The sequence below is a fragment of the Mauremys reevesii genome, linkage group 4 (genome assembly GCF_016161935.1).
Source record: "Mauremys reevesii isolate NIE-2019 linkage group 4, ASM1616193v1, whole genome shotgun sequence".
In the NCBI taxonomy this organism is placed as follows: domain Eukaryota; kingdom Metazoa; phylum Chordata; order Testudines; family Geoemydidae; genus Mauremys; species Mauremys reevesii.
In genome coordinates, this window is record NC_052626.1 from 57,671,211 (window position 1) to 57,697,150 (window position 25,940).

A 25,940-nucleotide genomic window follows, 5' to 3' on the forward strand; every position below is an offset into this window, starting at 1 on the left:
CCTCCTTGCTGGCCTAAGATGAAAAGGGCTCAGTAGACTGTAACCCTGGCCCTAGAGAGAGAAGGCTACGTGGAGGGTCACAGTGAGCCACTGAGGCTAGCATAAACTGCCTAGAAGTTCAGGACACATGGGGGGTGCGGGGGGGAGGTCAGAGCTCTGCTACAATGGCTACAGGTAATGAGGCACACAAGTCAGAATTGGTTACAAGGAAATAAAAGACTATTGAAGCTGATGCGCCTGCTTTTGAAGTCTTTATATAGTAGATGCAAGTTGCATAGTCATAGATTTTAAGACCAGAAGGGACCATCAACTTATGTAGTGTACCTTTCTGTATAACACAGGCCATAAAATTTCAACCAGCTACCCCATGTATTGAGCCCAATAACTTGTTTAAGGATAAACCAGGTCTTCCAGAAAGTCAGCCAGTCTTGACCTGAAGACATCAAGAGATGCAGAAAACAGCATTTCATTTGATAGTTTGTTCCAATGGTAAATCACCCTCACTGTTAAACATTTGGGCTGTATTTTTAATTTGAATTTGTCTAGTTTTACTTTCTACCTGTAGATTTTTGTTATGCCCAGTGCTATGCACCTGACAGCTTTAAATACTATGGGGAATTAGGATGGAGGTAAACAGCTGCAGCTGTTGGCTCCAACACTTAGGAATAAAAGGCAGGAGGTGCCGTATAGAAGGAATGAATTGTCATCTTTCTAGGCAGGTCCTAGGTCCAGTGTGTGGGACTGGTAGTGGTCCCCTGTTCAGTGGGAACTATGGAGCTGAGAGAGTGCTGGGGCCTGAAGTGCTGAGGAAGGGATCAATTGGATTTAAGAAGACCTGATTCAAGGGTAACTGGGGACCCATGAGGAGGGGATTAATGGCTGTGGGAAAATAGAAAAGACTTTGTTTTGTTAGACTTTTTATTTACCTCTGGAAAGGTGAGGGGGCAGATTCTATCATTGGGCCAGAGGGCTTAACTGCTTAGAAGCACTTGAAATGGCCCAACCAAAAGCAGGATAGTGATGTTTCTGGAGCCAAACGAGGGGAGGCTGAGGATATGGCGCACCAGGTACTAAAGTGATTGTGTCCCAGTTTCCAATGGTAGAACCAACACTGTCCTGGCATACTACACCTCAGTTATTTTCCTCAGATCTCTGGAAAATAGGACTGAGACAGTCCCTAAGGAATAGCCTAATGGTTAAAACCATCTGGGTTTTATTGAAGCAAGTTCTTGTAACCATGAGTTCTGTCATAGTTTCCTCATTTTCCCTCCACAATTCCCTCAGTTTGTCTGTTACACTCATTTCTTGCATCTTGTCTTAATTTAGTCTGGAAACTCTTCAGGAACTCTCTTATGTGTTTGCAAAGTACCCACTCCAATGCTCTCCCCGATTGGGACCTTTGGATGCTATTGTAATATCAATAATAATAGACTGTTGGAGTCTGGAAGATAAATGTCAACATCCACGTACATCTAAATTAAATCTAGAATTTTATATGTATCAAACTTAAGGGGAAACTGAAAAACAATAATATGGAACAAAAAATAGACTTCCTACTTATGGGAACATTACCACATAAAGGATAGAGAGAATTTCCTGAAGTAAAAGAGAAACCTCAGGGCATTTTAATAATAATCAAAACACTCAGACATAGTGCAATAACCACAGAAAAGTACTTAGGAATATTTATATAAGAAATACACATAGATATACAGAACGATGAAACCAGTACCAGAAAACAAGACGATTAGGCCACTAATGGCAAAATGGGCCCATTTTTGAGTGAAAGTGGCTTTACATGCGACATGTGAAAATAGCAATTTCATCAAAATTCATGGAAATGCAAAACACAAGAGGCGAAAAAGTATCCAAAATGAAATAGAAAAAAGTAAAATGTTCACCATTTTCTCACAGCTCTATCCAGCAATACCTCACACATCATCTGTTACTGTAGTATATTTATATATCCATATACATACAAGGTAATTTAGATTGTAAGGACTTCATGGCAGGGATTGTCTTTTACTATGTGTTTGTACAAGGCCTAGTACAGTTGGCTCATGATCTCAGTGGAGGTCCTCTCAGTGTTACTGTAATATAAATAATAAAGGTTGAGATATCCCACAATCTAATATAAATATTGTTTAAAAATTACTTAAAACTTTCTGTATTTCTCATCCTTTGCCCTTAAATAAATACATTTTCAGGCAAACCAGATATGATACCTCCGGTCCTGATCTTCAATTGCCACTTATAGTCATAGGTCTTGAATCATTCCTAAGCTAGTGCAGGGACTGAATGGGACGAGGGGGCTTATGACCCTACCACTGATCTGAGAGCTGCTGGTGCCATTGCAGCTCACAAAACAGATAAGGGCAGCCTTGAGGACCCCAACCTGCACCTGACTACTAGTATGGGTTTTGCAGCTACTGGGAGCCTGGGTGTAAGAGTGCTTCAGCCACACCCCTCGGGAATGCGCTCTATGTTAAGGCTCTTGTAGGAGTGCCACACAATGAGTTCTTCAGCAGGGGTATTTCCCAAGGTGAGGAGGAAGGGTGTGTGGTACAAATGGTGCTGCATGGCAACTGTGAATTGGGCCCCAAATCCCCTCATTGAGTTGGATTCTTAGAGTTCCCACTGAGAGCTGCTGAAGCTCAGGACCTCTTGAGAGCAGTCCTTTGGGACTTCATATTTAATTGATAGGGAAATTATCATGGATTACAACTAAAGAACAGAACACATCTCTGCCTCCTATTGTTACTCTTTAACATGCTGCCTGCATTGATTTTTGGTGAATGGAGCATTTGAACATTACACCTAAAATGTATGTGTGCATTCCATCTCCTTTTCATAAGTACTCTAATGTCTATTCATGATGGTACATCTAAAGAATTATAGTTTCAAATGGGAAATAAGCAACAGAAGCAAAATCAATGATCTTATGAAACAACGATCCTGCTTTGATTCCAAGGTACAGAGAACTGAAGATCCGAAAGGAAGAGAAATACAGAATATACGATGTTTTGAGTAGAATGTTTTCAAAGTTTTCAACAAGTGCTCATCTTTTTTATAGTGATTCAACAAGGGACAGCTGGAGGCACTTAAGGGATACATATAAAATGTCTCTTAAAATATAATTAAAAACATCATGTTTTGACAACCTTTTATTTGGACAAATAGAAGAAGAATTTTTTGAAAGTTCTAATTCATGAAACAGATCCATCTCTCCTTTTCTTTGTAAGTGTGAGTCCTGTCAGTTCTTCTGCTACGCCAGAAATTAAACACATCTGCTTCCTTATACTCTAAATTGTTTATCAATCAGAGTGAAATCCTTAAACTCTCTTCTGTGAAATTGGGTAGGTGACATTTCAAGTAAAACAGTGTGTCTGATCCCCTGGAGAGTATTATACTGATCCTTTTCCTGTGTGATGAGATAACTATTAAACCAGAGCTCTTGCCACTCACTGTCATTAAAAATCATTTTCACTTTTCACAAGTTTCTTAACAAAATTATAACTCTTGCAATTATATTCTGCTGGTCAATAATTCTCTTTGTAGTTTCAATTGCATCTCATTCTAAAAAATAATATTTTACGTACAGTTGATCTTATAGAGTGTTTGCTGTTTCACTCTTTAAAATGGCTGCATTTCATTGGTGAGTGATTTGTATCAGAACAGACAACTTAACAACACTCAAATAAAATGATTTGGGATCCTTCAAGATGAAAGATATTTTATAAATCATGTTAGAGTTATAAGAAAGGAGACTAATTACAAGTCCCTGAAGATATGATTTCAAGGATGTCTTTCTGCCATAAACAAATATTTGGGTGAAATAAAGATTTTAACTTTATATGGTGCCTTTGATGATACCAAAGAATTTACAAGCTATAATATAGCAGTTCATATGCAGGCAAAATATCCTTTGACTTTAAGAATATTTTACATGTGGGTACTTCAGGATTCATTGAATAGGATCAAATTAATTTCAGATATAATTCTATTGGTTTCTTTAATTAGAAATGTTTAAATACATATGTTGGGCTTACAGAGCATTATTAGATCCAGACAAGGCTACCTTGCTGTGCAATATTGTCTTGGATGAAACTTACATTATGATTGCAAATTCACTATATCGGGTGGATCTTGTTACAATTGCACTTGGTGCATATATCTATTTTAATCTTACAATCCTATGAAAAGCATAATTTTTACTGGATATGGAACTTGCAATTTGCTAGAGTTTTCTTTATGGGGACTTGGAAAAACAGTAGAACTGAGAGTTTCAGTTAACCTGTTTACTTATTTTTCCACATTGGCTGGCAAGTTTAAATATGATCTTGGAGATTCCAAGTCATATGCTGATTTAAAACAAATCGGGAGCAACAGCAACAACAATGAAACAAACAAAATAAAAAGCCAACATCATTGGCAGCATCCGAATGTGCAAGAATCTTTCTGGAGTTTCTGGGCTTGGTGTTAAATATTAGTAATGTCCTGCATTTGTATAGTGCCTTTCACCCCAGAGAGCTTCATAAAATTAGGAGCATGAGAGCTATTGTCAACACATGGCAGGAATGCTATAAAAGGACTAGAAGCAGCACTCCACCAAATATGGCAGCCCTTCACAAACTGAATACACAAAGAGCCTGCAGACCATAAAATATAATTAGAAAACAGATTAGTGTCATTCACTGAAGGATAGCGTGAATACACTGGATCTTCTCTTACAAAAACAGGCAGATTTTATATATTTGATCCTTTGTTGCACCAGATTCCAAGGGAGCTCAGACAGAACAATAAAGTACACAATGATCTCTTCTAAATCTATTTTTTCTTGATGTGTTTAATCTTTGCTTACCACTGAATACAATATAGACAAGCAATGTACAGTTTTGAAAAGAGCAGAGCCAAGCAGGAAAGAGGTATTTCAAGTTGGAATGCAGTAATAAACATATTCAATAGAACAAAAATGAGCTTGAGTTTAAGATCCAAGGAATTCCCAAGCCACTAACTGAACTCTGTGTGCATATGTGCATGGGACAGGGACAAGTCCACCTAAATACTGTTGTGGGCTTATGTAAGACTGGAATTTTTCCATTATGAATCTTGTCTGGTATCTCCACCTTGAGTCACATGTGAAAATGGGCAGATCTTAACTGTATACACCTCTTTCTAGGAGGTCCTAGAACATTCTTGTTAAAAATGATTCACTTTTAGACAGCTGTTTGAGGATGTTTTCTGGCTCTTCTTTAGAAAGCAATAAAATAAGAGGAGTTCCCTATAAATGATTAGTCTATACAGTTAAATATCAGGGATAGAGCAATAAAAAGGAGAGGTAAGGGAGTAGAATGTTTTTTAGAATTGTGAGCAGCAATACATAAATAATTAAATCTCCAGGGTGAACATGGAAACAACTTTATTCCAGATCCAAATCTCACTCAACAATAGCTCACACACAGCCTTGGACATTAGAAGCTGTTTTTCAGAGAGGGGCTGTTGGACTGGAATTCTAAGTTAAGAATTATCCTATACTGTTTCCAAGAAATGTCATTGGCTCATCAGCTTCCACATTAACAGCCACTAAAGACGATCAGAAGGGATCTTGCTTTAATCAATGCCTTAATTGTAAGCATGCTACCTCAAAGGTTCACTGCACACTGGCAAAATTCAGAGCCATAGTTTTCCATCAGTGCAGCTCTACTGGCAGCAGCAATAGTGGAAGCTATAGAGAAAGCCTGGCACAAAGTTAGATGGCATCGTGTGCCCTAGCTACATTGCAGTGTACACTGCTGGTGCCACCACTGTAGAATTACATATTTAATGTTTCCTAGTGAAGACAAAGCGTAATGGAGCAGCACCTCTCTGCTATTGCACTGTAGTGTCAGACCTACATTGGCGTTGAAGTCCTAGTGTAGGAAGTGACCGGGGGGTGGGGCAAAAGTTGCACCAACTGAGCCACTACAAATACATGTTTAAGGAAGCCATTTTGGCATATTATCCTGCTAGGCACATCACATACTATGGCAGTGCAGCAATAATTTCCCACAGGGCACTGCCAGCATATTTGTACTCTGACCTGGAGGGAGCACCTCTGAGTTCATTCAGTCCTTGGCCTACCTGCTGTGGCTGCCAACCAGTTTGCTGATAGTACCAATTGTGGTGGTTGTTTTTGTGACATTTTGCACATTGTGCAATAGTTTGTTTGCATTATTATTTGAATATGTGATCACATACATTTCTAATGTTCTTATCACTATAGAATCTGGGAGCTCTCAGACAAATTTATCTACTGTCAGGATTACCTCCTAATGGAAACATGGCTTTCCACCCATGCTATCGTCTCCTAGATAGTCTTTGATTAGAAAGTTCTTATGCCAAGTGAAGTTGAATGGATGAGACCCTGAAGGTGTCTTTTTCAGAAGATTATTTTTTAAAGGAAGTGCATCAGAATTATGTTTCTCAAAAAAAGCATGGCAGGAAAATCATTGCTTTTGTATAAAAATACTTTGATAATGACTTATGGTTTCATACAATATTTTAAACTCTGGACTTCTAAGAATGTACTGAATTGAGGAAGGGAGAATTTAAAAGTATGTTTGTAGGTAACAGAAAGCTAAGAAATATGATCTAGTAAGTTAGCAAAACACAAAGGGTGACAAAACTAAAAATAGTCCCAGCAGTGTGCTGCCCATATGGATTTCATTAGCACAAAGCCTTTCAAACACACCTTTTTGGAAGGGAGTTGCAGGGCTAGTCATTTTCCAGCATGTGCCCTTTTGCTTAGAGAGACCACAAAGAAGTAAAAAATTTCTTTCAAGGCAGCCATTGAGCCTATTTGTCATCCTTTGTATGCTGCTGAAAGTGGTGTTATATCTAACCTGCATTGCTCTGGTTTGCTGTTACATTTTTTAACTTGAAAGCTAAACTTTTCAATACATTGTCTCCAGTCTGATTACTTTAGCAGTGCTTATTTTGGGAAGCTGGCATCTTGATGCCTATTGAGAACTCTGGTCAGTAGAAAATTAACTTTGCTTAAATCTGAAACTACCATTAATGGGAAATATAAAGCTGCCTCCTCTGCATTTTTGCTAATATTAAAGTTCTCTTTATCTGAAATATTTCAAGTGGACAAAAATATTTCCTTCTCGTTGTCTTACATTAAAAAAGTACTATATGTTGTGCAGCTTCCCTTAATTGCTGTCTTCTTGTCTGTCTGCCTTAGATTGCCCCTCAGAGCAGGGAGTGTCCCTTTTTCAATGTCTGGAAAGTACCTAGCACTTCCTGAGTGCTGCCATAAACAAATAGGAACTTAACTCTAATTTGTTTCTCTTAGGATTTGAGCTGTGCATTCACATCTTTCAAAAGGATTTAAATGTAAAGAAATAAATACACAAGATAAATAACTGATCATTGTATTTTTATTGATATAATAATTACTATCTTGCATTTGATTTCTTCCCGATGGATATTAAAATGCTTTACAAACTGTAGGCCTGATCCTGCTCATACTGAACTCTTTGTTAGTTTAGCCATAGATTTCTGTAAATACAGGATCAGGAACAATGGGCCTAATGTTGACAGGTCCAAAGCACAGAAGAGGCACTAGTGCCACATCATGCATCAGCATTAGCATGTTGCTCAGAGGCTCATACTGGATATCATGTTGCTATACAACTAAGATTAAAGCCACTCTCTCTATCCTGGCCGCTGCTAGGGAAGGAATACCTGAATAGAGGATCACAGTTCATTGACTTCCCTTGGAGCTAGACCTTTCTGGTCAGAGACTATTTAAGACTGGAAAGGGTGGAAAACTATACTCCCATTGGGAGGCAACCCTTGTAACAGAGACATCTGTGTAAGTGCTTTTAAATACTACCTTCCTTTGTACCTGCTATCTTTATCAGAGGTTTATGATCCATAACCAAGGTAAATTTATTTCCAAAGGAGTATTCATAATATATAATTATTCTCAAAATTATATCTAATGTCTCTATCACAACTTGAGAATAATTGTGTGCATGCAGGGAAGGCAGAATACTGGAACTGAGATCTGCCCTGAGAGGAGAATTTTGCCTTAAGGGCAGAAGGACAAATGCCTTAGCATAAGTTAGCATTGCTTATGGTTGTGGTGGTTTTCCCATTGTTGGAGAAAAAGGAAGAATATTTCACTAATATAGTGTTGCTGTAGGAGGTGTATCCTTCATGATTTATGGAGGATTGTGGATGTAGGAAATCACACAGAATTTCAGATGAGGGTAGGGTGACCAGATAGCAAGTGTGAAAAACTGAGACAAGGGGCGGGGGTAATGGGCGCCTATATAAGACAAAACCCCAAATATTGGGACTATCCCTATAAAATCGGGAAATCTGGTCATGCTAGATGAGGGGCTTTTTAATTTGGTCACATTCCCATCCCTTTTGTTTGCTTTTCTGTGACCATTCATGCAAATGGGTTTTTGTTCAGGCTGCTGGCATAAGCTAAGAACTAACAAACTCATAGCTGGAGGCAAGACCAGTTCACCTGTATGTTAGTTTTGCTCAGAATAGATATTAATGTTATAAGAATGTTTCTAGTGTTTAGACTGTATGAAATGCTTGTAAGTTGCTGCATGCATTAAACTCACTTGCAATGCCTGTATTCCATGCTATAAGAAAATATGTAAGTTTTGCCTGGGAATAGTCACCCCTCCCCATCCAAAAGAACTATCAAAATCAGATGGGTCATCAAGGAACATCACAATACAAAGGATTGGTTCATGACCCTATCACACCTGGGAAATGCTACTGCAAGGAAGCTCATCCTGTGGACTTGGAAGCTGAATGAAGGAAATAAAACAAAGCCACAGGGAAATTTTCCATCTTTTTGGCTGTTTGAACTCGGACAGGGCCAGAGACTGAACTGAAGTTAGAAATCCTCAGGGGCTGCCTCTTGGGTGTGCCCTGAAAGACACTTTGAACTGACAGATCACTACAACTCTGTCACTCTTAGGATTTAGATGGTAAATCACTTGTGTGTATATGTTTGCTTGCTTTAACCTGTAAATAACTCATTTCTTTTTCATAGTTAATAAACCTTTGATTAGTTTATTACAGGATAGGCTACAGGAGTTCTAGGGTACCAATTGATCTGGGGTAAGTGACTGGTCTCCTGGGACTGGAAGCAACCTGAATGTGGTGTGATCTTTGGTGTATGTGACCATGTATTACTAAGTCCAGTTTTCTGGGTGGCAAGTTAGACTGGAGTGTCTAAGGGGACTATCTGTGATTCCATGGTAAGACTGTTATAGTGATCCAGGAGTTCATATTTGTTACTGCGACGGTGAATTCTAATTACAGAACACACCACCAGTTTGGTCATGAGGCACTCCAGACAATATGACACACATGTATATTTGGGGAAAGGCTGTTTTTCATGCAACACTTATATTCATGCATGAACAGGAATGTTTGTAGGTAAATACAAGTATCTGCCATGTGCACAGGAAGTACTCACCTCTGTTTATAAATGCTGTCCTCCAATCAGGGAGCAGAATTGATACCATGTGACATAGGTAATCGGTCACATACCATGAATAGTGGAAGACATAAGTCTGGTGTATGCAGCTGAGCTGTTTCACTAGAAAGGGAAGGGAAGCAAACTCCATGCCAGCTTCCTTTTTAAGGCCCTTAGGGATGTGTTGATTGTTTACAACATAGGTTACAAATCAAAACAAAATAACACAACACAACATAACTCAACTGCAAACACCAGTCATAGCCCCTAAGAGGCTTTTCCCTGCCTCCATCAATGGGGGAAGAGGACACATCCATCACCTGCAGCCCTGTATCCAGCTTTTACTTCCTTATATATCCTGTCTAAACATGTGATTAGCAGAGACTTCTTAACTCTGTCCAGGCTGCTGCTTTTACCTTGTCATAGTCTGGTTCTTATGTCTAGTAAGACTCCTTCAAGTAGGGCCACTTGTACAAAGCAGTCTGAAACTTGGTGGATCTAGTTGTCAAGGGATTAATTCAGTGTAGGGAAAACTTCTGGTGACAAAGAATCATAGGGTTGGAAGGGACTGCCAGGGCCAGCAGAGAGACCCACAGGCCATTAGAGCTGACTGGAAGACAACAATTCTGTTTCATGGGAACTTTCAAGGTATCAAAATTTTGTTGGGTTTTGCATTGGAATTAATCAAATCCTTTCATGAATATGGAATTGTCTGGAAATGTCTATTTTCAAATCAAAATGTTTGTGTTAAGAGCACAGGCCTGGCATGTGGGAGACCCAGATTCAAGTTCCTGCTCTGATTCAGAATGATCTGGGATGAAAAATTCTGCTCTGAATCACACAGAGTAGGAACTTATACCTGGGTTTCCTATGTGCCAGGTCAGTGCCTGCACCACCAAGCTAAAGGGTATGTGGCTTGCTCTTCCTTCCTCCCCTCCCCCACAAAATCTTCTATGAACTGTTTCAGCAAAATGAAATGTTCTGGCCAGCTCTAAGTCCCACCTGCCTCTTCATTTCTAGTGTAGGAGGCCTGGGCAGGCCTCCCATACACCCAGTTGATCTCTAGTTGCCAGAAATGCTCTTTGGGGCCATTAGTTATTGAGATAGGTTAGGACAGCTCCCAGCTGGCCCCAGGATAAAATTTAATGCCACCTTTGTCCCCCATCTGCTCAGGTCCTAACTGACTATAGCTCAGCTGGACCAGAGAGGATCTTGGTCATGGAGTGAAAAGTTTGCATACAACCCATTGGCTGAAGTATGTTTGCTGAAAATGTTGAACAATTATAACTAAATAAAAAAAAAGAGCACATTGGGAAAAAATAGACAAATTGATCATAATAAATAGGTTACTCAGCCGCATGAGGGACCATGGGTAAGCCAGATAATCAGCATACATACAAATGATATAGATATGCATACACACAAACATACATGGACAAACCCACTTTCTTCATGATTGTCTCCCTTTACACCCCTTTTTGATATCAGTGACAGAAGACTGTGGAGAATCTCTGTGAACCTTTTGGGAAAGGATAAATTGACATTCAGCTTCCAAGGCTGCCTGCAGATTTTCTCGCATGTTTATTGTCAGCCAAATTTGTCCCACCGTACTGATTCTTTGGGGCTGGGACTCTTCGTAAAAGCACTCTCCAGTCTCTAGAGTGCTTACTAGTATCATCAAGGCTGGTAACTGCCATTCACTGTAAAAAATCCCCCTGCTTCCTCCTGCACAATCATACACTATTGTTATGAAAGGATTTGAGAAGTTGTGGTAATGGAAAAGTTAACATCAGCCAGCCAGCAGAGGTTAAAGAGTCATTATGAAATTCAGCTTCTATTCATGCAGTTCTCAGAAAAACAAAATTCCCAAGTGCTGAACTTTCAATCTTAAGGAGAAAGAATGGTTACTAAATACTTTGCTGCCAGTCAGAAAACTCATAGAAGGTATACTCCATTACACGGTTATGTAGTAATCTATGTCCACCTAGACCTACAGACACTGAACTCATCAGTGGGATTGAAGCAGAGACATTCAGCTGCAAGGGCTTGATCTAAAGTCCACTGAAGTCAATGGAAAGGCTCCTAGTGGGCTCAGTGAGTTTTTGATCAGGGCTCTAAATCAGAACCCCCTACCGCTTGAGCTGAAGGAGTAATTCTGTTAGCTGACAGTTAAGTAGCAGGCTGTTCTCTGTGCTGGGCCCAGCTACCAGAGAGACATCATCACATGTATTTGTTACAGTAAAACAAAGGAAAAGGAAAAGAAAATGTTGGTCACAACTGGTTGAAAATGGATTATTTGTACAGGTCTTAATGACAAATCTGAAAGAAATGTAATCTAAAACAAATATTAATGATCAGTGTAGACTACTGGCTCTCACCAATGCTTGTTTTTAATTAACTATCCAGTTTAATTTTGGATGAAAGTTCACCCCAAAGGACAGCAATCGCCTGCAGTTTTTTGGGGATGTAGTCTCAAGACTTTAAATGAAGATCTGCACAGTGAGAAGGGTTATGTAAGGCCTAATGTATCACTTAAGGACCACATAACCCACTGGGGTAATTCCTTTACTTAGGTCTATGGATGTGGAGATCCCTTTGGCTATGCAACAATTGTGACTCTGTTGCTTAAGTTAGAGAGGAAGGTTTGATGAGGTCACACTGATTATACAGCCACAGTATGGCCCAGAACCCAGCTCTGTGGCAGCTCTTTGTGTGACAGGCAAAGGGAAGTGAAGTTCTACCAATGTAAAGATCCTCCATTTCTCCTCTCTGTGGAGACAAGAACAGCCCATTAGGTGAGAATAGTCTCTGTGTGACTCTGATCCTGCTCTATGGAATGGGGAGGACTCTTTCCCCAGTTTACTTTGCAGAGATTTCCCACGGTCCTGCAAAGTTTTTCCATCGAGAAACTGTTGGAGAAGTTTTGTGCTTTTACCTGAGTCTTAAATGTTAAATATGGCATTCAGAGGTGTGGGGGTTCTTCTGCACAGGGATCTTTTGCACAAAGGGTGGTTTCTCAGGCTTTCATTGGGAGGGTGGGCTCTAATAAAAGTTCTCTGCTGTCTTTTATAAGAAAGAGGAGAAAAAGTCTTGAAACTTCCTAGTGCATTTCAATTTACATGCTTTTTTTTTTTGGCAACACTTTATAATAGGAGGCAAATAGAATTTCAATCCATTAAGATGTCTAAGAATCACAATCAGACCAATCAGTAGGTCTGGCCAGAAGACAAGAATTTTGTTTTGTGAAAAATGTTGAGGTTTTGGAATTTGCTTTTATTTTGACGCTGAATGAATCTGAGACCATCTGAAGGTTTTTTTCTCCCCCTAAATAAATGGACAGCAAGGAAGCGCCTCACCCCACAATAAGTGGTTAGGCTACTCACCTTGCATATGGGAGACCCAGGTTCAAGTCCTTGCTCTACCTGAGTCTCTTTCAATTTCAAGTGCCGGAATTGTACTGCTCTGTACAATTCAGTGTACCAGAAGGAAAGACTCTCTTGCTCTGTGATTAGGGTGCTCATCCAGGCTGTGGGACCCCCACCCACTCCCAGTTCAACTCCTGGACCAAATCAAGAAGAGCAGTGACTTGCCCCTGCATCTCCCAAATCCAGGCTATTAGCTGTTCTTGGGTTGTCATTCACACCAACAATTCCATCCTGGACCTGAGAAACCTTCCTGTTGAAAGTTTCTTTGAAACTGTTTTCTGAAAAATTTTGGCTTAGATGAACTGGCATTTTGCAGTGAAAAAACATTTCATTGAAAAATTCCCAACCAGCTTTAGAATCAGTGTTAACCATTGTTACTTAATTACGTACAAGGGACATGCACTTTTCAGCATAACGCACAAGGAAGCTTAGGAGAATATCCACAGGGCAGGAAGAGGATAGAGAACATTGATTGCTAATATAAAATCTCTTGTTCTGTAATATTTGAGACTCTCAGACAATCTCAGGAGACAAATTTTTTGATGATATCATTAAATAACCTTGGTAGCAGGAGAAACAGGCTATAGTACAATAGCCAAGAACAAAGCTGCATATCACACAAAAATATGGAGGCAGTCAGAAGCACTTGTTTCACCTTTCTTTCCCTTCCTACTGGCTGGATATGTTGATGAGAAAGTCTTCTTCTGTACAGCTTCTGCTATCTGGAACACCTTTCCTGTGCCATGCCTCTCTGCTTTATCTGTCCTCTATTTCTTCTAAAATATCAAGTCAACACATATCTTTTTTCCCTTACATATACCTGTTAATTTCTCCTTTTGCTCTTATTTATTGTATAACCCAGTAAAGCATTTTGGGATAGACTTTGTTCAAAAAATGATAAACAAAATAATATCTATTGTACTGTATGCATGGAAGTTTCCATGAAAAAGGAATATGACTAGACAAGAAGGCAGGGCCGGCTGCAGGGTTTTTGCCACCCCAAGCTGCAGAAAAAAAAAGAAGAAAAATAGCCGCGATCGGCGGTAGCTCCACCGTGCCACTTTCTTCTTTGGTGGCAGGTCCTTCCCTCCAAGAGGGACTGAGGGACCCGCCTTCAAATTGCCGCCAAAGAGCCTGACATGCCGCCTGTCATAACAGATAGTTAAGGGTTAACAAGCTCAGTAATCTGATGAACACCTGACCAGAGGACCAATCAGGGGACAAGATAATTTCAAATCTCTGTGTTCCTTGTTGGGTCTTTGTTCTCTTTTTGGATCTAAGAGAGGCCAGACATATTCTTCAAGTTCTCCAAGTTTCCTGAAGTATTTTCTTCTATTCAGTATAGTGAGTATTAGAAAGGCGGACTAGTCTTATAATTTGATTTTTACATTTGCAATTGTGTGTTTGCTGAAGAAATATCTTTATTTCTGTTTGCTGTTACTTTGATTATTCTGAGAAAGGAGGCGGGGGGAGAGCCTCTCCAGGTTTATAAGTTAGACTCTGTATTTTTCCATCCTGGTATTACAGAGATAGTGTACTTTTTTTCTTTCTTTTTAATAAAATCTTTTCTTTTTAGAACTTCATTGATTTCTTCCTTGTTTGGATTTTCTGGGGAAAGGGAGGGGGGAAAAGTGAATCCCTCTTTGTTTTGATTCAAGGAATTTGAATCCAGGATCTCTCCTAAGCACTAGGAGAGGGGAGGGAGGAAATGGGTTGTTTCCCTTTGTGTTGAGATTCAAGTTTGAATCTGTGTTCCCCAGGGAAAGTTTTGGGGGAACAGGGAGTGTGTCAGACACTTAAAACTTGACAGGTGGCAGCAAGAACCAGATCTAAATTAGAATTTTAATTTAGAGGAGTCCATGCAGGTCCCCATCTTGTAAACGCTAAAGTTCAAAGTGGGGAATAAACCTATGACACCGCCCCTTTCCCTTGGCTTCCCCAAGCACCTGCTTGCTAAGCTGGTGCCTGGAGCCGGCCCTGCAAGAACGGCTGTTATTTAACCCTTTTATGAGAACAGAACTTAATATTGTAAAATATAAGAGGGAGGCCCTCAATAGTCACTTCCAGCAATACAGAGAAAGACAGAGTGGAGAAATACCTTACATTTCCATCTTCCCCTTGGAATAAGACCTAAATTCATTCCCACCTTGGATTATCACATACATGTGACCCAGAACAATTATCTTAATTATCATTAATGAAGTTAAAATGCAACAGACGGGGACAAATTCATCCTTGGTGTAATTCCAGGAATGAATTTGCTCCAGTATACCCAGTTTTGGTGGAATTCCATGGAATTCAGAGAAAGTCTGCCAAGTCATCTGTAGATTTCTTGTATTATTTTGGGGGCATAATTTACCAAATCGTGGATATATGCTTCCATTCTAAAATATACTCTAATCCATGTGGGTATAAAAGACAGAAATAGATCATGACTTAAGAAAAACAGTCTGCTCAGAAGTCAGTTTTGGGCTGGACTTGATTCCAATATGCTTTGTGGAGCCCAATGACATGCAGTGACCTTAGTCACAGAAAAATATAGAATACCTTTTTTTAAAAACCAAGGAGCAGTGCTAAATCTGATGTCAGTTTCTATAAAATCTGGGAACAGAAGCTGTAACCCAGTGCTGCATCAAAACAATCTCCGAATAAAACATAGTACGTAATTTTTTGTTTAAGCTTTTAGCCCAGCTAACACAAAACAATACTTGGGTTTTCTATAGGTATCCATTTTCTGTGCCATGTCAGTTTACTTCAGACCATAAAAACTACTTTGTAAACCTAGTTTCAAAGTCTCAGCATGGGTGGAATTAAAGGTGAAACTGAACCAAAACCCATCCATACACTCCTATACTCAGAATCTGGATCCATTTTTTCCAGCTGGCCTTTATTCCTTTAATGGCCTCTTCTCTGAATACCGCTGAGTTCTATTTTTTGTCTGGGGGGGGGGAGGAGGGGGCACGGAGATGGCAAAATGGCTCTAGCTCTGAATTTTGGCATTAGCCCAGCTCTGGGTGGAATGTTAGGACACTTAAACAGCATCTGTATCTCAGCTCTCTGGTGACTGGAATCAGTTCAGTTTTTAATGCAGATTTCTCACTGAAAAAACTGTTGAAGAAAGAAAATACACTTAGTAATGAGATTAGGGTAACCTGGAACTACTGAGCTATTAGTTAGTGGTTAGCTTTAGAGCAGCTTTTGGGCAGAAGTAATTGGCAAGTTCAGTCTTGTTTTTAACAGCGGGGTTGCTGCAGGCAAGAGAACAATGCAGTATTGATACCAGGACAGGCAGAGGAAACTATGAATTCACAGGAATGCCATTTCACTGAAGTAAAGGTTAGATAGACTGTCCAGCTTCACTGTTTGGTTTAGAAATATTTGACTAATGAATAATTGCAGTTTTTTCATGACACTAAATCTAGGAATGTACAATTTTGCTTTGTTAGTTCATATTAATTTAATATGTCCTCTGTAGAAAAAACTTATTATTTTAATTTTTATATGCTGGTTAAAAATTAAAAATAAATGTGATCCTCCCTCCACCCCCAAGCATATACAAGGTATTTAAAAAGCTGTTTACTTGCCCTGAAGGCAGATTCAGTGCAACACATGCAACTGCTTTGTTGGGAATGGACTGAGATTTTAAATGATGATAAAGAAGGGTCAGAATAAAGGAAAGAGTCTGTCTTAAGTGTTTATAGGGTGCCAATCATTATATCTAGGCAGCAGATACTGGTGTGAAAACCCCTGAGCCTCTAGTGTGACCAGTCTGGTATCCTGAGTTACTACCCTGGTATTCAAATATAACAGTCTTATTTATTTATTTTTATTGCAGAATTGCCTAAAAGCATAGTCAGGGACTACAGCCAAATTGTGCTAGCCACTATAGTATACCTACATAACAAAAAAGATGGTGTGACAGGTTCAAGAGTGCGCCCTAGCTCAGACCTTAAAGGGTTAATGCAGCAGCCAATTAACCCTGACCTACCAGAGGGAGCACTGGAAATATAAAAGGTTGCCTGGGAGACAGCACAGGGGAAGCAGCTAAGTGTGAGTTGCAGCTTTACCTGTAGGTCTGTATGCCTGGGGAGGCAGTTGATGCCTTTCTTTTGCTACTGCTGTTTTGGCTTTCGTGTAAGTTCCTGTAAAGGTGTCCCTGGAGAAAGGAGAACACGATTGACTGAGGGCTGTTTGGCTGTTTTATTTTTGCAAGAGCTCACAGATGGTCTTTGCCCCCCAAAAGAGCTCCAGGAATGCCTTTTTCACTTGCAGAGAGATTAGGCACCCTACCATGTGATTTTCCTTATGGAGCAGCATAGCGAGGCAGTGTGACCATCGGTATGATTAAGAGTGGGGAGAGAGACTGGGTAGCTCAGTGAATTGATAATGGCATATTAAACCTTTCAACCGTATCCTCAGAATCCAGACCAGCAGCAATTTCAAAGTGCTATGCCCTGTGGGTTGGTGGGCTATGCATAATGAATTTGTGGCGTTGGTCCAGTCTGTAGTGGAGTAGTTGTCCTGATCAAAGTAGCATTAGTTGACAGTCTTCGCTGAGACACCAAAGACTGAATGGGGTGTGTGTGGAGATTGAACTCGCTCATCTCTGGAGATGGCTCATCTGAAATAGAGCTTGGGTACACTTATCTGGCAAGAAGGAGAATTTTGCCCTGCTCTCGCCCTTGGGTCTATGATTTCCCTGCATTGTGTGATCAGGATATATAAACACTGGGCTTTCAGCTTCCCTCTGCATTGACATGGAAGTGGAAGGGAGGGCCCATGGAGCTCTCACCCTGACTTGTGGCAAAGAAGCCAGGATTTGGCTCTGAGTTGCCTTTTTTACATATAATGCTAGCGCATATAAGAACTCCTGATTTTATGGAGCACTAATAATTCACTGCAAAATTCAACTTGTAGTAAATAATAATAATAATAATAATTTGAAGGTTCCATACTCCTTAGAAGGCCACATCAGTAAACACCACAAGTTCAGCCACAACCCAGATCAAACTGCCAGAGTCATTTGACTTTGCCAAACTGAAGCAATGATTTATTTCAGTGGCAACTGAAGCAGATGATAGCTGCAGGGGAGCAGCCATAAGTGAGGAAATGAAAACAACAATGCAGTTTAAAAATAATTTTGAAGAATATTTTGTGGTTTGAGAAATGTTAATTACAGTGGCAATAAAAATATTGATTGAGGATTGTTTTGTACTGTTCTGTATACAATGATGAAGAGGAGGGGATATGCCAAAAACCTACTGGTATGTGGAAACACTATCTCAATTTTGCCTCCCCTCTCCTCTTTAAATTGGAAACAGAGAGACTTGGGAGTATGGCATAACTACCTCTCACCTGCCCCCCACATTAAAACCTTCCTGGTATTAAGTTATGGAATTTCCCTGAGAATAGCCATGAAACCACCATTGCTAGACGATGTTGCCATTAATATCCTCTAAGGTCTCAGGGTAAAAGTGCAACTGCTGTCCCAACCCATAGAGTTGCTGCAACTGGGAGTCAGGAAACTAGGAGCACAAGTACCTGCAGGTCATGTTCTAATGGCCCTTTGAAACTTAGATATCAAGCACACACTGTAGTAGGGGGCTTATGCTCTAAAGTCACAAAAGAGCAACTCCTAACTACAGGAGCCAAGATATGTTACTCGACTGAGGGACAAATCCTCCCCTAATCTGAATGCTTTGCACCACTGGAGCTGGAAAACCAACTTAACTGGCTACATGGAGTTTTTCAGCTGGCTATAAAGCCAGGCCCATTTCACAGCAACTAAGTTGCACGTAGGACCAAGAGGTCCTCAGAATCAGTGGGGATGTTAACCCAATGCAGTGGGGAATCTGACTCTCAGTTTGCAACGTAACCCCTTAGCCCAGGGAACTGCTTGTGGTATGTTTTGAAATACTGTGAATAACTTGTTTTATATACTTGTTTAGAAATGTGATTGTTATGATTCAGTTACAATATGGTGGCTACAACAATCGATTGAGAGCCAGGCAAAGCCTGGATTCCAGACCTAGTACTACTATGCAACTTTGAAAAGTCCCTTGACCTCCTTGTGCTTAGGTCAGTTTATCTGTAAAATTGAGTAGAAACAGACACTGCATTCTTTCCTCTAATATCCTTCAGCTAGTCTCTTCTGAGGTATAACTCTCATACAAGTGTGTAGGATTATATTTTCCTGGGATGCTGCCCTCAAGGTGCTGTCTTTAAGGCACATCCCTGGCCAAAGTGAAAAACATGGATACCATATTCAGGATTTATTTATTTACATTAGTGTCTTCAGGTCCTGACTGAGATCGGGGCCCTATTGTGATAGGTACTCTATGCCTGCATAGTAAGAGAAAATCCCTGTCCTCAGGATCTTACAACATAAAGAGACAAAACAGACAGAGTGAGAGGGGCAAGAGAGGCATAAAGAGGAGATAACAACTTGCCCAAGTTCTAGCAAATCACTTTTTCAAGCAATAGTAGAATTTAAAAGACCATCAACAAATTGAATTTATTATTATTTATATTGCACTTCCTGTATTCAATAAATTATCAGGGTCCCACTGTGCTAGGCACTGTATAAACAGATTAAAAAAGAGACAATGCTCCAGAGACCCTCTTGCCTGGAACATTATTCTGCTACCCAATTCTATTACACCTATTCACAAATCTAAAATGGCGGTAGCTAGGTTGACAGGAGAATTCTCCCATCAATTTAGCACTGCCTATGCTGGGATTGGGGAGCGGGTTAGGTCTGTTTAACTGCATTGGTCTGGGGTATGGATTTTTCTCACACCCTCTGAGTGGTGTAGTTATAGTGACCTAATTTCCTAGTGTAGACCAGGCCTAAGTCACAACAAATATTTAAATCCCTTCCATTAAAGGACTGAATTCCTACAAAATGAAATGATATAAAAATACAAAAAAAAAAACAGTCTGCAGTTGAATCACCCTTGTATTTTTTTTAATATAGGTTTATTCAGCAAATTGGCTACCAGTGGAGCGCAGTGGTTTCCATACTACAATTTGTGGCATATTTAAAACAGATGGAGGTATCTCAGAGCCTGCTGTGTCCAAAGCCAAGAACATTTTTTCGGCAAGGATTCTGAACTTGTAGCCACATAAACAAAATGAGTGATTTAACTTAGCGTCTACATATTTTGGATTGACAAAAAGTGCTGAAAAAAAGAGTGAAGCCAGAGGGCAGACCCCATGAAAATAGGAATAGATTGAGAGAGAGAGAGAGAGAGATGCTGGCAGCAGCTCAGCCTGAGTGTTTGTGTGGTGAGGCTCTGAGCAAGCACTAGGCTGTACTGGTACATCTGGAAAATCTCAGTAACATTTTTATCCCATAAACACAGAACCAACCTATATACTATAGATAAGATATTCGGATCACTTCTGCTGATTGGCACTACTGACAAAATTAAGCTTTGTGTTTTGTTGAAGTGTGTGTTTTGTGTATGGTATTTTTCTTTTCAGATTCAGTGAGCTGCTTGCCAGAAATTCAAACTCTGGCAAATAAATTCCAGCTGGGGTGAGCTAGAAATACTGGATGTGAATCTTATTTGCAGAGGGCTTGCTGTTATAAACTAGTCCTGTGCATGCAGTTTTTATTTTTTTTGAAATGTGATGTGGAGCTCTCGAACTGCTACAAGTGGAGAAGTAAATAGATTAGATAATAATCAGGACCACTAGAACATAGCGGGGCAGAGGACACTGGAAAATGTAGTCTCACTATGAGAAATTTATTGTGCGAGCATGGGATCATATCTCTAAAATATGTATGTTTTCAAGGACACATGTCACTGTGGTGCTAAATGCTGATAGACCAGCAATATCATTCTTATGGTCTCGTTGTATATCTCCCACAGGCCAATTAAAATTTGGGGTGTCACACTGATATGATAAGCTGTCTGCTGCTGAATATTATCCAGGTTGTTCTGATTCTGGAGAGAATCAGTGAGGATTTACATTGCTACTAGTGGAATGCTGAAAACCTACCCTGAAAGGGAAGCATGACTTAGTGGTCTGAGCACAGGAGTAGAAACCAGAAACTTCTCAATTTTAATTATTCTGGCTCTGCCACTGACTCCCTTTAGCCTAGTTCACACTAGTGAAGTTCATAGCCACAATTCCCCACCAGTGCAGTTCGATTCGGAGTAGCAGCAATGGAATTTATAGTGTAGATAGGACTCAGACAATTTTACCAGCATATCTTCTAATGCTCGGTCTTTTCTTCATCAAAATGTGGACAGACATGGTGAGGGGAACTTTCTGATAACATAGAGATGGGCTGAAATTCTGTCTCTACTGAAGTGAACGGGAATTTCTTGAATATTATTTTATGCCAGATATGAGTTTGATGCTAACTTAGAGGCCCTAGTGCATCCTCAGGTGCACCATCTTGGTCCCCATTCTCACACTCAACAGAATGCTAGAGAATCTGCTGCTACATGGGTGAACAGGTTCTTTTTCCTCCTTTATACAGCTCTAGATATGGGTCAGGATTTATCCTTAAGAAAAGTAGGACAGGCTAAACTAGATGGGCTATTTGGCTTCTCTTTACTGGATACAACTCTGATACTATAGTCTGACCACTTAGTGAACTAATCGGAGGGGGATTGTAACGGGTTGTATCAGCCCCGCATTGGTACAGGCTCTCTCTTAGCTGAGAAGGCCTCGCCCACACTGGCTCTGCTGGGCATGCACCAGCTGGAAGCAGGATATAAAAGCCAGCAGAGCAGCTCAGTCTGGGATGACTACTGGTGGGAAAGGAGGTATATTGCAAGCTCCTGAGGGAAAAACGCCCGCACTCCAAGATGCAGAGGCCAGCTTGTCGGAGTTGGATGCCAACACCCCTCAGTAACCCAAGGAAGTTTTGCAGGGAAACAGTTACAGAACCAGAGTAAGGCTTGGCGTGTTTTGGTTGGAGCCCTGTCAAGCTGGTGGAGGCAACTCTGTCACCGATAGGGCCCTGAGTTGGGACCAGGTGGAGAGGGCAGACCCAGGTCCCCCTAACGTGGCCACCACTCACCCCGGGGTGGTGGCCCCACTGACCAGTATTATGGACTCTGGCCGCTAGGCCACACTGTTCTGAGAGCAAGGGCCCTATCACTGACTCTGGCTGGTAGGCTGCACTGTCCTGATAGCAAGGGTTGTAGTACTGACTCTGGCCTGTAGGCCGCACTGCCCCGAGATGTGGTGCAACCCTTCAGACTTGACCGCAGGGATGTGATTCACCTATCCCCGGCCCCCATGGGGTGATGGGGTGTATCAGCCCTGTGACAGGGATAAATCATTGAAGCTCCATGGACTTTAATGGAGCTGTACAGATTTCCACCATCTAAGAATCTAGCACATAACTTTCAGACAATAGTCTAGAATATAAGTCTGTAGATTTCACTGAAGCTTACAGATTCTGTAACTGATTATATATAGGGTTGTAGAAGATATTGCACTTTGCAGTATATTAGAGATTGTATTAATTCAGAAATAATTTATAACAACATAAAGAAGGATCATATGTTAAAGCATAAGCACAAAAGCACAGACTTATTGTTGAGCTTTTAAGTTTCTTGTTGCATTTATTGATTTTGAGTGCTCGATTCCTCACCTTTAAAGCTGCATTAATGCTACTGTGTGCAATGAATATATTTTTCTGTCCATCTCTACAGCTGGCTACATTATTAATTTACAAACAGTAGTAGAAAAAAATCCGGCAAACAAAAAGCTGCCTTATTACCTTTTAGACACATTTACTAACTTCCCCAGGAGACTGCATGATGACATCCGCATCCTATTTCAACCCGTTTCTGTTCTGTCATATTTTCCTACTATTGCTGTCTTAACATAAAATATAAATTCTTTGGGACCAGGGACTGCATCTTTCTCAGTCTGTAAAACATCATGCACATTTATTGGGCTATATAAGCAATAAATAATAGTAACAGAGGAGCAGCAGCAATAATGCCAGTATAAATAGAATAAAAACAATGGGCCAAGATCATCATGTAGCTCTACTGACTTCAGTAAAGTTGGATTGTCATGGTTAGAGAAGTTGTATTTTTGTTTTTAATCCAGCAGATGTATTAAGAGGAAAACTAATGATGGAGAAAAGCCTGCTCAGTAGTGATTCCTACTGTACATGAAATGAAAGGAATGTTTCTTATGAAAAATGACTTCCCTGGTTCCAGCTCTACATGTTATTTTTTTTAAATGGGTAACTGCGTTGGCATTAACTATATTACCATCATGTAATTCTTTATTAATAGAGTTCTATATTATCTGTTCTGTTATCTTGCCTTGGTTTGCTGTCAGACTGACAGGCCTGTAATTACCCAGATCATCCTGTTTATCTTTTTTAAATATTAGCACAACTGTAGCTTTCTTCTGGAACTTCAACAATGTTCTGAGACATTGAAAAATCAACATTAATGGTCCAGAGAGCTCCTCAGTCAACTCTTTTAAAACTCTTGGATCCAGGTTAGCTGGACTTGCTGATTTAAAAATGTTTAACTTTAGTAGCTGCTGTTTAATATCCTCCCGAAATACTAATGGAATAGAAAAAGTGTCATACTCATCATGATACAACTACATAATCTGTCCCCTCCCCAAAAATAGAGAACAGAAAATTTACAGAACACTTCCGCCAAACTAGCAGCTTTGCAAGCAGCTTATCCATAGAGCAGAGGCAATGCAAGCTTCTCTTCATACTTTCACCAGTGTTCCTGATTCCTGTGATGAGACTGTAGTTTAGTCTCCAGGTCTATGCAGTTCCTGGCAACTCTTCTGAGACTGCCAAAAAGGATGACAATCTGTAGCAGTCATGGTAATGTTTTTTTGGAATGTTCATATCTCCAATTGGAATTGGCCTAAGACTAGGGTGACCAGAGAGCAAATGTGAAAAATGGGGACGGGGGTGGGGGTGGGGGGTAATAGGAGCCTTTATAAGAAAAAGACCCCAAAATCGGGACTGTCACTATAAAATTGGGACATCTGGTCACCCTACCTAAGACCAACAACTCATTTAACTGAAGGCACTGAAGAATCATTAGATGATAATGACATTTGGTCATTATTGGAGGGAGAAGGGGATATGAATAGGCTACCTAGAGTTAAAAGCTTTATCTTCCTTTATCACCCCCAAGGTTATTGAATTCCCCTGAACTATGGGCTTGTTTTCAATTTTGCACCATGATTATAATAAAAATGTAAGTCTTCATTGTCAAATAGGGTAAACAGCATTACAACTTAAGAAATTATTTAAATTGATGACAGAGGGTAACTCATGTTTTTTTAAAATAAATGTAGTAATGAACACTGACATACTTACAAATGCATCATGGTTACAGTGAAAAAGTTTACTTTCTACTAAAAGCATTGAAAAACCTTTCGGGCTTGGCTTCTTTTTCTTTCTTTCTTGTTTGTTTTATAATCCTGTACTGGCAGGAGATGGACTAGATGACCTAATAGGCAGTTTTCAAATTCTATTATATGAATTTCAGTGTGGTATTTCATATTCAATTTTGTTGTTTTTATTGCAGCTCAACAATGGACACATGAAGACACAGCTTTTACAGTTGCAGTAAAGAAAATCATGTTTTGAAATAAAGGAGAGTTTATCTCATCAGGTATCTTATTTTTCAGTACAGAGCTGCACATTTTAAATGTATCTGTATTCGTAATCTCTATTTTATATACATTTGGTAAAATTCACAGTCAGAGGAAAGAGGTTCAAGATTGATTTGCTCATGTTCTAGCCATATTCTTAACTGCAGCCATTTGAAAGTGATAAAACATCTACAGGGAAACCTTATTAGAAAATGTTTGATAAATGAAGGACCAGATTCGTTGCAACCCATTTGACTTTAATGGGGTTGCACGTGGTTTAATGGAGTTCATTTGCAGGGGAATGAAACCTTTTCTTTTTGGATTATAAAATACTGTAAATTAAAAAAAAAATGGAGAAGGTAGAGCTTTTAATGCATGAATCGACAGCATTGCAAGGCAGTCATATAAGATTGTTACATACCTGTGATTTTCCCCCACTATATTCTACCTTTCTCTGAACAACCACAGGCTGACAACACAAAATAAAGGGATGGTTTCAATTTCAGATAGCCTGTTGGATAAGAGAATGAGGACTTTCTTGAAAATAGTGTGCTTTTACAGGTGATACTATAGTCCCTTGGTCAGTTCAGTGGGGCAACTAGGTTCATTAGGGGAGGCATGGAATTGGAAGATAAGGATTGGTTAAGAGGCTTTGCAGTGCTGAACTTTCTGGGATTCAGAAGAGGTGAATTAGTCACCAATAGTGGGATATGATTAGGGAACTTGTGTGTGTGTTTAAAGTCTTTGGTGTTGATCTGAGCATCATATAAAGTGCTGCTGATTAGTATAACTATTAGCAATTTTATCCCCTTTGAAGTTGGTCAGTTTTTAAGAAAAGACTGACACTGAATCTATGGGAATATCCTCTGTAGTACTAGTTTTAAACATGCTGCCATAATCCCCCAAGATTTGCAGACAGGACCACTGTGATTGCTGTTATATCCCTAAGGTTCTGCACCTAAGTTTGTAGCTTTGTTGTTCACTGACTTGACAGGAACGCCTTTCCAACATGAAGGCAGGAATTCTGCTGTGGAAGTAGTTGAATGCTCCCTATTATTATTCTGGTCTGTACTTGCTGGTAGGGGAAGTAGCCCACTTGTCTGGGATGGCATTGGACACAGAAGAAAATTTCAGGCTTTTGGGAGGGGCTTGAGTCAGTGTGTTCTTCCTCCAGATGTACAAATCCATGCTGGATATAACTTCTTTAAAATAAGTGGAGGTGTACTCAGAATGATGAATTTGTCCCACTATACACTTCTTGAAATGTGCCAAACAGTTTTAAAAAAACCCAACAACTTTGAATACTTTGGAATGAAAAATCTAATGGAGCTCACAGACACGTCTAGCCACTCTCATTCTGTTTACCACAATACATCCAAATCAGATATTGTACATAGAAAGCA

The 25,940-nt window shown here is 40.0% G+C and overlaps 1 long non-coding RNA gene across 1 annotated transcript in view; it reads left to right on the forward strand.

The window, feature by feature from the left end:
• LOC120404725 overlaps nt 1-25,940 on the forward strand; it is a 161,684-nt gene that overhangs the window by 14,763 nt on the left and 120,981 nt on the right. The window contains exon 2 of the long non-coding RNA XR_005598135.1: nt 24,471-24,557. This is a non-coding gene — a long non-coding RNA (uncharacterized LOC120404725). The remainder of the gene's footprint in view (nt 1-24,470; nt 24,558-25,940) is intronic.